Genomic DNA, 11022 nt, shown 5'->3' on the forward strand with positions numbered 1-11022 from the left:
TACAGATGACTATGTCTAAGAATGGAGAAGGCAATGGCACCCCACTCCAGTACTCTTGCCTGGAAAATCCCATGGATGGAGGAGCCTAGAAGGCTGCAGTCCATGGGGTCACTGAGGGTCGGACACGACGGAGCGACTTCACTTTCACTTTTCACTTTCATGCATTGGAGAAGGAAATGGCAACCCACTCCAGTGTTCTTGCCTGGAGAATCCCAGGGATGGGAAAGCCTGGTGGGCTGCCGTCTATGGGGTCACACAGAGTCAGACACGACTGAAGTGACTTAGCAATAGCAATAGCAATAGCAATGTCAAAGAAAGAGTAACTAACTTGCCCACTTAACACAGCCATGTTAACGGCAGATCCAGAATAGGAACCTTCTTCTATTATCCAACCCACACTTATTTAAAACTATACCAAATTCTCAATTACTAAAATTTATGGTCATGGCTTTACTCTAGCCACTTAGTATTTTTTTTCCTCTTCTGAAGCTGACTGTGGTTTGCAGCAAGGAGGATCACATGGTGTCCTGGAAAGAGCAGGGTAAGGGGACACTGTGGGTGTATGCATTTTGAGCCTTATATATCTCCATTAAAAATCCCATGAACGGAGGAGCCTGGTAGGCTTCAGTCCACAGGGTCGCGAAGAGTCGGACACGACGGAGCGACTTCACTTTCACTTTTCACTTTCATGCATTGGAGAAGGAAATGGCAACCCACTCCAGTGTTCTTGCCTGGGGAATCCCAGGGGCGGGGGAGCCTGGTGAGCTGTAGTCTATGGGGTCACACAGAGTCGGACACGACTGAAGCAACTTAGCAGCAGCAGCAGCAGCAGCAGCAGGATAAAAAGTATAGGAAAAAATAAAACTAGTGTCAATATGGGAGTCACCGAAAGCTCACATTCAAAGCAAGAACAAACATAGGCCAGCCAACCAACCAGAGTACACATGTTCCAGCCAAATAAAATAATTTGGAAATTTGCCACACTTTTATGCTCTGAAACAAATCGTGTAAGAATTATTTCCTATGTCTATATGAAGAGTATGTGATGTGATTGAAATGTCCCTGGTGGCTCAAATGGTAAGGAATTTTCCTGCAATGCAGGAGACCTGGGTTCGATCCCAGGGTCAGGAAGATCCCCTGGAGAAGGGATGGCAACCCACTCCACTGTTTTTGCCTGGAGAATTCCATGGACAGAGGAGCCTGGTGGGCCACAATCCATGGAGTTGTAAAAAGAGTGGAACATTACTGAGCAATTAACCCATTCACTTTTCACTCATGCTCTAAAACATATATCAAATAAGAATTATTTCCTATCTCTATATGAAGAGTATGTGATATGATTAAAATGTCATAATGGAGAAAACGTTTAATATTTTATATATTCCAGTTCTGATGAAAAATGAAAATTTCCCTAGTCTTCAAGTTTGATTTTAGTGGCTGTCTCAGGACATTATTCTTATTAAATTACTGTTTTGAATGGCATTGATGTCAACTGTTCTTTTTCATTGCCACTAGTCACTAATGTGATCTTGCAGATAAGAAAGCAATAAATGCCTCATGGTCTAAAAAACAAAACAAAACAAAACTATTTCTTGATAATTTGGGCCTTTTCTCATTGTGTGAGGTAAAGAGTTTTGTACTATTAACTCAGCAGTCTCTAAACTTTCTGTCATACATTTATAATAAAGAATTTTGGAATATTTATCCCAACATATGACTATGTTGTGGTTGTTCAGTCACTAACTCATGTCCGTCTCTTTGCAACCCCATGGACTGCAGCGTGCCTGGCTTCCCTGTCTCTCACCAATTCCCAGAGTTTGCCCAAGTTCTTGTCCATTGCATTGGTGATACTACCCAACCATGGCATCCTCTGTCACCCTCTTCTCCTCTGCTTTCAGTCTTTCCCAGCATCAGGGTCTTTTCCAACGAACTGGCTATTTGCATAAGTATTGGAGCTTCAGCTCCAGCATTAGTCCTTCTAATGAGTATTCAGGGTTGATTTCCTTTAAGATTAACTGGTTGGTTCTCCTTGCAATCTAAGGGTCTCTCAAGAGTCTTCTCCAACACCACAATTCAAAAGCATCAATTCTTCAGCACTCCGCATTCTTTATGGTCCAGCTCTCACAACCGTATGTGACTATTGGAAAAACCATAGCGTTGATGATAAGAACCTTTGTTGACAAAGTGATGTCTTTGCTTTTTCACATAGTGTCTAGGTTTGTCATAGTTTTCCTGCCAAGAAGCAACCATCTTCTAATTTCATGGCTGCAGTATATGAATTTTGGATTGAGTCCTGCCCTGCATTGACCTGCTAGCAATAAGAGCACTCCCATTGAGTATATATTAAATATGAGTAAACATACTTTTTTCTCCATTATTTTACATACAAATAAATGTAATGGTAGTTGTAATATTTTCTTTTCACATCCTATTGATTTACTTTGTGCATCCTTTTATTTTTATATTAATACTACCCTTTTTGTTGTTGTTCAGTGGCTAAGTTGTGTCCAGTTATTTGCAATCCCAAGTACTGAAGCGTGCCAGGCTTCCCTGCACTTCACTATCTCCTGGAGTTTGCCCAAGTTCGTGTCCATTGAGTCTGTGATGCTAACTAACCATCTCATCCTCTGCTGCCCTCTTCTCCTTTTGACTTCAATCTTTCCCCGCATCAGCCTTCTCTTAGGCTTCAGTAATCGGATGTTTTCCTCCCTAATTATCATATCCCTACTTAGTTGCTTGCCAGATCAAAGCTGTTGTGAAGCCATCTTCTGAGGGTCCTGATGTATACAGAGGGTGTGATGTAGGGAAATGGTTTAGGGGGAGTGACATTAGCTTTTTCCTAATACCTAGGGCTTCCCAATGCCTTCCAAGGGCCAGTTATTAAAGCCTTTTTCTTTTTCTCTGAGTTACTTAAGGCTAAACAGAAACCACTGATTTGAAAACTAGTCATCCAGTCTACTAGCTTGTCTAAGAAATTTGTTGTAAATGATGCAATGAATAAACACACTAAAGAAAAGCATGGCATTTGTTTGTAGTTTCACATAGCAGACCATAAAAAATATATATACTTGGCTGGCAGTAAAATCTATCAAAGTTTTTCAACAGCCCCATATTTTTTACATTCCTTTGCTGCCACCAGCAGCTGCCTCTACATATGTTCCTTGATTTTATGGGTGCATTACAACAGTATCAAAGCTGTTGTAACATTGCAGGCACGTTTTTATGGGGAGCGATTTCAGCACCATGCCATCCGGCTGGCCCACCCCGGCCTTCTGTTGCTGGAATGAATGGCAAAGGCATTTGATGAAAGGGATGAAGCATAAGATAGGGAGTGGGTGGCCCAAGATGAATACTGCCTTTCCTCCCTGGCAGGGGAAGGGGTTTGGCATTTGCTTCCTTCAGCAACTCATCAAGGTAACCAACTTCCCTAGAGATGACCAGGAGGACAAAGCATTGGAGCAGCCTCATTTCTTTGGGGAAAGAGTCCATGAAGAAGCAAGTTATGACCTCCATCATGACAACACGATATGTGTATGTGGCTGAAGGACAGTGTTTGTGTTCCAGTATGTTGGTCAAATGACTGTATCATTATTGTCATCACATGTAATAATTACATAATGATGTCATTAATATTGAATATTTAGGCTGTATATGTGGGCTTCCCAGGTGGCACTAATAAAAAAGAACCTGCCTGCCAGTGCAGGAGACGTAAAGAGATGTGGGTTCAATACCTGGGTTGGGAAGATCCCGTGGAGGAGGGCATAGCAACCCCCTCCAGTATTCTTGCCTGGAGAATCCCCATGGACAGAGGAAGCTGGCAGGCTACGGTCCGTAGGGTCGCACAGTCAGGCACATCTGAAGAGACTGAGCATGCACTCCTGCAAGCACAGGCTGTATCTCCAGGAGGGATGCATGTCTGAGGATTGCATCTGGGCGGCTCCATTTTTCTCTAGATAGCAAATGAATGGACGGGGTGTAGGTGGCCTTGTTTTCAAGTCCTTAAGGCCCCCAGACACCAAATCCTTCCCCCAGACTTGCCTCTGCTTTCTGTACTGGACACAAACCTGAACCTGCCTCGCCTCTGCCTCATGATAAAACATGCCAGGGACTGAGACTAAGGAAGAAGGATGAAGGGATGTGTGTAAAAGAGGAGATGGAGACTTCCGTCTTGGCTTAGAGGACATTGGCTCATGTTGCCACCTTTAAGACCGAACAAAGACTCTTTTAAAGGAAGGGAGGAGACCCACTTATGTTCTTGCTGAAATCATGGTTTAATGCAAGAATTTCTAGAATGGGATGTCAGTCTGTACCAGTTCCAGTGTAGTAAAAGCCTGGATCCTGCAAGTGATCTTAGGTTTCAATTAACCAGATGTTATCTAACCACTTTGAGCATTGCCTTGACGTTCATTGATTGATTTTAATTTTGAAACAGTACACATCCAAGCGTACATTCTCATTTAGCTTCTACCATTCCGGGCTCTATGCTGAACGCTGCCTGGAAATTTGCAGGTTTCTTGATGCTAATCAATCTTGAATACTTTTGACAGAAAAGAAACATAGCATTTGTTGGTGCTGAAAGGGAGCCAAGAAATTGGCCAGCGCACCCTCAGTCCACCTTACACCTTACACAGAGGTGCAGAGAGAGGGAAAAGTGGTTTCTTCCGGGTACAAAGCAGACTGAATAAGCGGTCAGAAATGAAATCACTGGACACCTTTTCCACTGAATGTTTTCAAAGTGGCTTTTAAATTTAGACTTGGAAGTCAAAGTGTCCTTACCCTATAGGTCGGTACTTCTGATTTGTCTTTCATGTACTCAGACAGTCCTTCTCAAAAGTAATGAGTGTTTGGGGCATATTTTTCCAGGAATGGTGATGGATTGGCATAGCAATCATCTTTCTCTTACATCTGTTGGGCCAGGGCATACCTTTTGAATAGATACACAGCCTGTATAGAGGTTCCATGTGCTCTTTCTGCCTTTTCTTTGCACCATCCTGAATATTTAACATTCTTCCCAGTGGCCCAAACATGATCTGGCTTCATCCCTGTGAATTCCTCTCCTGATATTTTAAACTTAAAAAAAAAAAAATCACAGACTCACTAGTATCCTGTTGTATCACAGGTATAACTCTCTTGGTCTCTTTTTGAATATAAATATGCAAAAAATCAAAATGTATACTGTCTTGACATTATTGTTTTAATTACTTCTCGTAAACTTTTTACTTTTTAGGGGAATCATCTGGATTTTTTTAATGCGTGGCATCTCTTTTTTTTTTTTCATAATACCCATTCCTTCTACCACCACCTCAGTCAAAACCCCAAATTAGAAGGTTATCCTGGTTTGCATCTTCTAATGAGAGTGAAAGGAAAAAGAAGCTTAAAAAAAAAATAAGGATAACTCAAGAAATAGACTCTACTCTAGGCATATTACAAATAGTTTTTTCATCTTTACAATAAATTTTTAAATTCAGTGTTGTTTGGCATTTGACAGATGAAGAGGAGGCTCAGAAGACCTCAGTTACTCCTGCAGATTTTCATGGATGAGCAGTAGCACAGACAAGATTCCAACTCTTCCATCTAGCTTCCAAGCTCATGTTTTCTACTGCATCATGTGGCCAGGCTGCACCCGGAGTACATTTATGTCATTTCTCTCACTTAATCCTCATGGTAACTCTCTGGAATGTGTGTTTTAAGTCCGTTTTACAGACAAGGAAACTGAGGCTGAAAGGTGTCATACAATCTGTCCAAGATCACTAAGCCAGTAAGCAGCAGAGCTGAGGTTCAAATTCAAGCTGGTCTAACTCCAGAGTCCATGCTTTTCCTAAACAACCATCTGCCTTTTAAGAGATGGGCGCTCCTGGTGGCTCAGATGGTAAAGAATCTGTCTGCAATGCAGAAGACCTGGGTTTGACCCCTGGGTCGGGAAGATCCCCTGGAGAAGGGAACGGCTACCCATTCCAGTATCCTTGCTGGGATAATCCCAAGGACAGAAGAGCCAGGCAGCTACAGTCCATGGGGTCCCATGGTTGGACAATTAAGTGACTAACACACAATCTGCATATTAACTGCTGAGACCAGAGACAGAGGAGGGAGAAGTTTTGCAAAGTTTACAGCCATAGGGTCACAGAGAGTCAGACCTGACTGAGGAATAATCAGTTTTTTTTAAGTGACATGTATTTGTGGACTCTATTTGGATCATACTGCCAATTCTCAATTATTTGTTTAGAAATTAAACCATACTATTATTATTATTTTATCGCAAAGGCAGTTAGCTATTTAGATACATTCAAGCTATTTCCCTGATCACCCTGAATGGTGGGGAATAAATGAAGAACTGAAGAAAGCTATGGAGCTGTCTAGCCAGAAGAAATGGCAACCAAGGGAAGAAGTGACTGAGGTTTCCAATTTTTTCAAGGGTTGCCATATGGAGAAAAGATTCACTTTTATTCTAAATGACTTAATAGATTAGAAGTATAACAAATGATGAGCATAAGCTACAGGGAAAATATTTTGGATGAATATAAAGAATATAAAGCTTTCTAGAAGCCGGAGCTGTCCCAGTATGGAACAGGCCATCTCGGAACGTCGGCAGCGTTCAGGAGTTGCAGGGCAACCACTTGGCAAGGCTACAGTCAGATCTGCTGACATTTAAGGTCCTTGAGATCGGATGATTTTCTGACATAGCTTTGCATCCCGGCGTATTCATTACTGGATGCTTGCCTGCTTCTTCTGCAGAATCTGGGAAGCCTTCCGTAACAGTTGGCACAGGTGGTTTCGGGAAAGGGAGAGCCAGGGAGGGTGAATCTCTGTCTCAGTCTTCATCAACCTTGGGAGTGTCAGTCCACAACCCAAAGGAATGAAGTGCTTCAGTGCCAAGAGTCATCAATGGGCCTTCTCCAAGTCCTTGGCAGAGAGAGGGTGGGGATACAATCTGCAGTGTTCCTTTTCATTTCTATTTTCCTGTGTCTTGCTGTTACAATCATCAGAAAAGAAGGAAGAAACACTCCCTGCCTATTGTTTCAAAAGGGCACAAAGTAACTAAAACTCCAGTTTTGAGTGAGGTTATCATTTGCAGCATGATATTTTTCTTTTTTTGTTTGAATAGCAATCACAAAATTATTATATATAACAATGGTAATAGTGATGAAATGATAATGGTCATTTATTGGGAGGTTAGCTTTTAAAGAATCTGCCTGCAATGCAGGAGACCCCAGTTTGATTCCTGGGTCAGGAAGATCCCCTGGAGAAGGGACAGGCTACCCACTCCAGTATTCTTGGGCTTCCCTGGTGGCTCAGACAGTAAAGAATCCACCTGCAATGCAGGAGATCAATCCCTGGCCTGGGATGGTTACCTGAAAGGAATGGCTACCCACTGCAGTATTCTTGCCTGGAGAATTCTGTGGACAGAGGAGCCTGGCGGGCTACAATGCATGGGATCGCAAAGAGTCAGACACGACTAAGCAACTTTCACTTCATTCACTTACTGTTATTTTAGGTCTATTTATTCCTCATTTCTTTAAAAACAATTTATTTATTTAGTTGGAGGCTAATTACTTTACAATATTGTAGTGGTTTTTGCCATACATTGACATGAATCAGCCATGGGTGTACATGTATTCCCCATCTTGAACCCCCCTCCCACCTCCCTCCCCATCCCATCCCTCAGGATCATCCCAATGCACCAGCTCTGATTTCTTACAGAGTCGCCCAGTAAACTATAAAAAGCTTCTGCATCAAGGTCACACAGCCAAGAAATGGTAGAGTGAGGATTCATATCTAGGTCTGTTTGATATCAAAGCTTATGTTCTTTTATTTTTGTTGCTAATAATTTTCCATCACTTATGGTATTTCTTATTCTTTATATAATCCTTCTAAGTTGCTTCAGTTGTGTCTTACTCTTTGCAACCCTATGGACTGTATGGACCCAATGGACCATAGCCCACCAGGCTCCTCTATCCATGGGATTCTCCAGGCAAGAATACTGGAGTGGGTTGCTTGCCATTTCCTACTCCAGGGGAAATGCCTGACCCAGAAATTGAACTTGCATCTCTTATGTCTCCTGCACTGGCAGGTAGGTTCTTTACCACTCGTGCCACCTGGAAAGCCCCCTTTATATAATGAGGTTTGTTAATATTTCTCTTGTAGATTATATCTTTTTGGATGAGATGCTAAGAAGGAAGGTCTCTTCTGGGGATGTTTCTCAACCAAGTGGGCTGTCCATCTATACCCGGGGCAGCAGAAAGAACATTGCCCTCAGTCTAGTTGCATTATTTCCTTCTCACCCTAAATGTCTTTGTTTTGTAAATTGAAAGACTGTCTTAGTTTCTGTTCCCTGAAAGCAGAACCTGAAACAGGTACTTTGGAGGAAGGAGTTTTTTTTAGGAGGCGATCTTAGGGAGCAGACCAGTGCATCCTAAAGGAGACCAGTCCTGGGTATTCATTGGAAGGACTGATGCTGAGGCTGAAACTCCAATACTTTGGCCACCTCATGCAAAGAGTTGACTCATTGGAAAAGACCCTGATGCTGGGAGGGATTGGGGGCAGGAGGAGAAGGGGACGACAGAAGATGAGATGGCTGGATGGCATCACCAACTCGATGGACAAGAGTTTGGGTGAACTCCGGGAGTTGGTGATGGACAGGGAGGCCTGGCGTGCTGTGATTCATGGGGTCGCAAAGAGTCGGACATGACTGAGCAACTGAACTGAACTGAACTGAAGGAAAGAAGAAAAGCTGACAGAAGGGGAACATTATTGAGGTCACTGCTGTAGGCAACAGAGTTCACTTCTGATATTTCTGAGCAGCCTGCCTGATGTGGCTCAGGATCATCCACCTGGAAGATGGGAGACTGGAGCACCCACCCCACACTCTTATCCCCTGGTTGTTGAGCGTCACACCCAACAGTTAGTTCTACTTGCACGATACTTAGTGAGCTGACCATGGAGCAGAACATGGAAAGGAAGGACAAGTGCTTGAGATGGGAAATGGCAAGCCCACTTGCAGTTGAATTGCCGTTGAATTTCTGCATAGAATTTTGAAATTCATGCAGTTTTTGATCTGGAGTTATATGCAACCACTTAGCCTAATCTCAAGGCTTCCCTGAATAATTGGTAAAGAATCCACCTGCAATGCAGGAGACCCAGGTTCAATCCCTGGGAGTGGAAGATCCCCTGGAGAAGGGAATGGCAACCCAGTGCAGTAGTCTTGCCTGGGAAATCCCCTGGACAGAGAGGTCTAGCAGGCTACAGTCCATGGGGTCGCAAAGAGTTGGACTCAAATGAGCATCTGAACATAACCTAACTCTGTTATTTTCAGTGGTGAGAGCTGAGGTCCAAAAGGGAAATCATTTATCTAAGACCCACAGTGAATTAGTGGGTAAACTGAGCCTCAAACTTGCATTCCCTGCACTCTGGCCTCTGTATCTCTGGGCCCATTTCCTAGCTGATGCTAATTAGTGCCTAATTGTTGGCTACTTCCTCTTTGTAGCCTGGAAGTTCTGAAGATGGTTATCTCATCTAAAAGCTTCTTTGAGCCTTTTCAGAGGCTACCCCAACAGGGTTGCCTCATTTGTATTTGCTAATTCCTCCGGAGACTCCAGGATAAGAGGGATCAGGATGATAATTAGGGAGAGGCAGGTGGCTCCTTCTCCAGGACTGTGCCATCTCTCATATGCTCATCTCTGGCCCTTGTAATCCTCTCACTCTGCCATTGCCAGCTGCATTTGCATATATCTATTGTGCACAGCACAGGCTCCGACAGGGATGACGAGGGATTGCCAGAACATGGAATCCAATAAGGCAACAGAGTTCCATCTTCTGAACTAAGAAGCCTGGTAATTAAGGCAGTATTTACAATGCAATAAAGGCAGAGCTAATTACTGGCAAATGAGACTGAGACGATGCTGTCTCCCCGTGAAACTAGACTGGGATCAGCCTTCACTGTAAATCCTCCAACTGTCTCCTTTGTTAATTATGATCTTCATAATTCCCTTCTTGGCAATACTTGCCTAATTTATTACTGCTCAGCAGAAAAGAATTAATGGAAACTGAGGTAGGAGTGATAGGGAGAGCTCAGAATGACTGTTGAACAGGAGAATCACGAACACAGAAATAAAGACCTGGAAGAAGAGAGGGCTGTTGGTAAATACTCTTAAGGTAAAAATGAGGTCATTCTTGCAAATAAGCTCCAGGACATGATCCTTTGCTGAAGTGCAATGGGGATTTATATTTGCTAACAGCTTCCTGTCTACATACGGCTCCCCTGGTGGCTCAGATGGTAATGATTTTGCCTGCAATGCTAGGAGAACTAAGTTTGATCCCTGGGTCAGGAAGATCCCCTAGAGAAGGAAATAGCAACCTATGCCAGTATTCTTGCCTGGAGAAGTCCAAGGACAGAGGAGCCTGGCGGGCTACAGTCCATAGGGTCACAAAGAGTCAGACACGACTGAGTGACTAACTTTTTCCTGTCCACATACATGTATGGCACATTAGGAGCTGTCTATTCTTCATCTTCATTATTAAAAGTATATCTTGGGTTGGGGATCTTTTACATGGTGCTGTGGCTCATCAGTACTCACTAAAGAATGCCAGTATCACCACCTTGCTCTCAAAATTCCTGAAGTGAATGGGTAGCCTTTCCCTTCTCCAGAGGATCTTCCCAACCCAGGGATCGAACCCAGATGGTCCCACATTTCAGGTGGATTCTTTACCAGCTGAGCCACCAGGGAAGCCCATGAATAGTGGAGTGGGCAGCCTATCCCTTCTCCAGGGGATCTTCCCAACCCAGGAACTGAACCAGGGTTTCCTGCATTGCAGGCGGATTCTTTACCAACTGAGCTATCAGGGAAGCCTAATACAGAGCTCAGCAAATTTTTTTTTTTTATAAAGACCAGGATAGTAAGTATTTTAGGTTTTGTGAAGCCATATGGTGCCTTTGTCACATATCCTCCTTTTCCTCCTCCTCCCCCTTTGCTCTTTTTAACTCTTTAAAAATGGAAAAAGCATTCCTAACTTTGAGGTCATACAAAA

Source organism: Bubalus bubalis, chromosome 16 (assembly GCF_019923935.1).
Source record: "Bubalus bubalis isolate 160015118507 breed Murrah chromosome 16, NDDB_SH_1, whole genome shotgun sequence".
In the NCBI taxonomy this organism is placed as follows: Eukaryota; Metazoa; Chordata; class Mammalia; order Artiodactyla; family Bovidae; genus Bubalus; species Bubalus bubalis.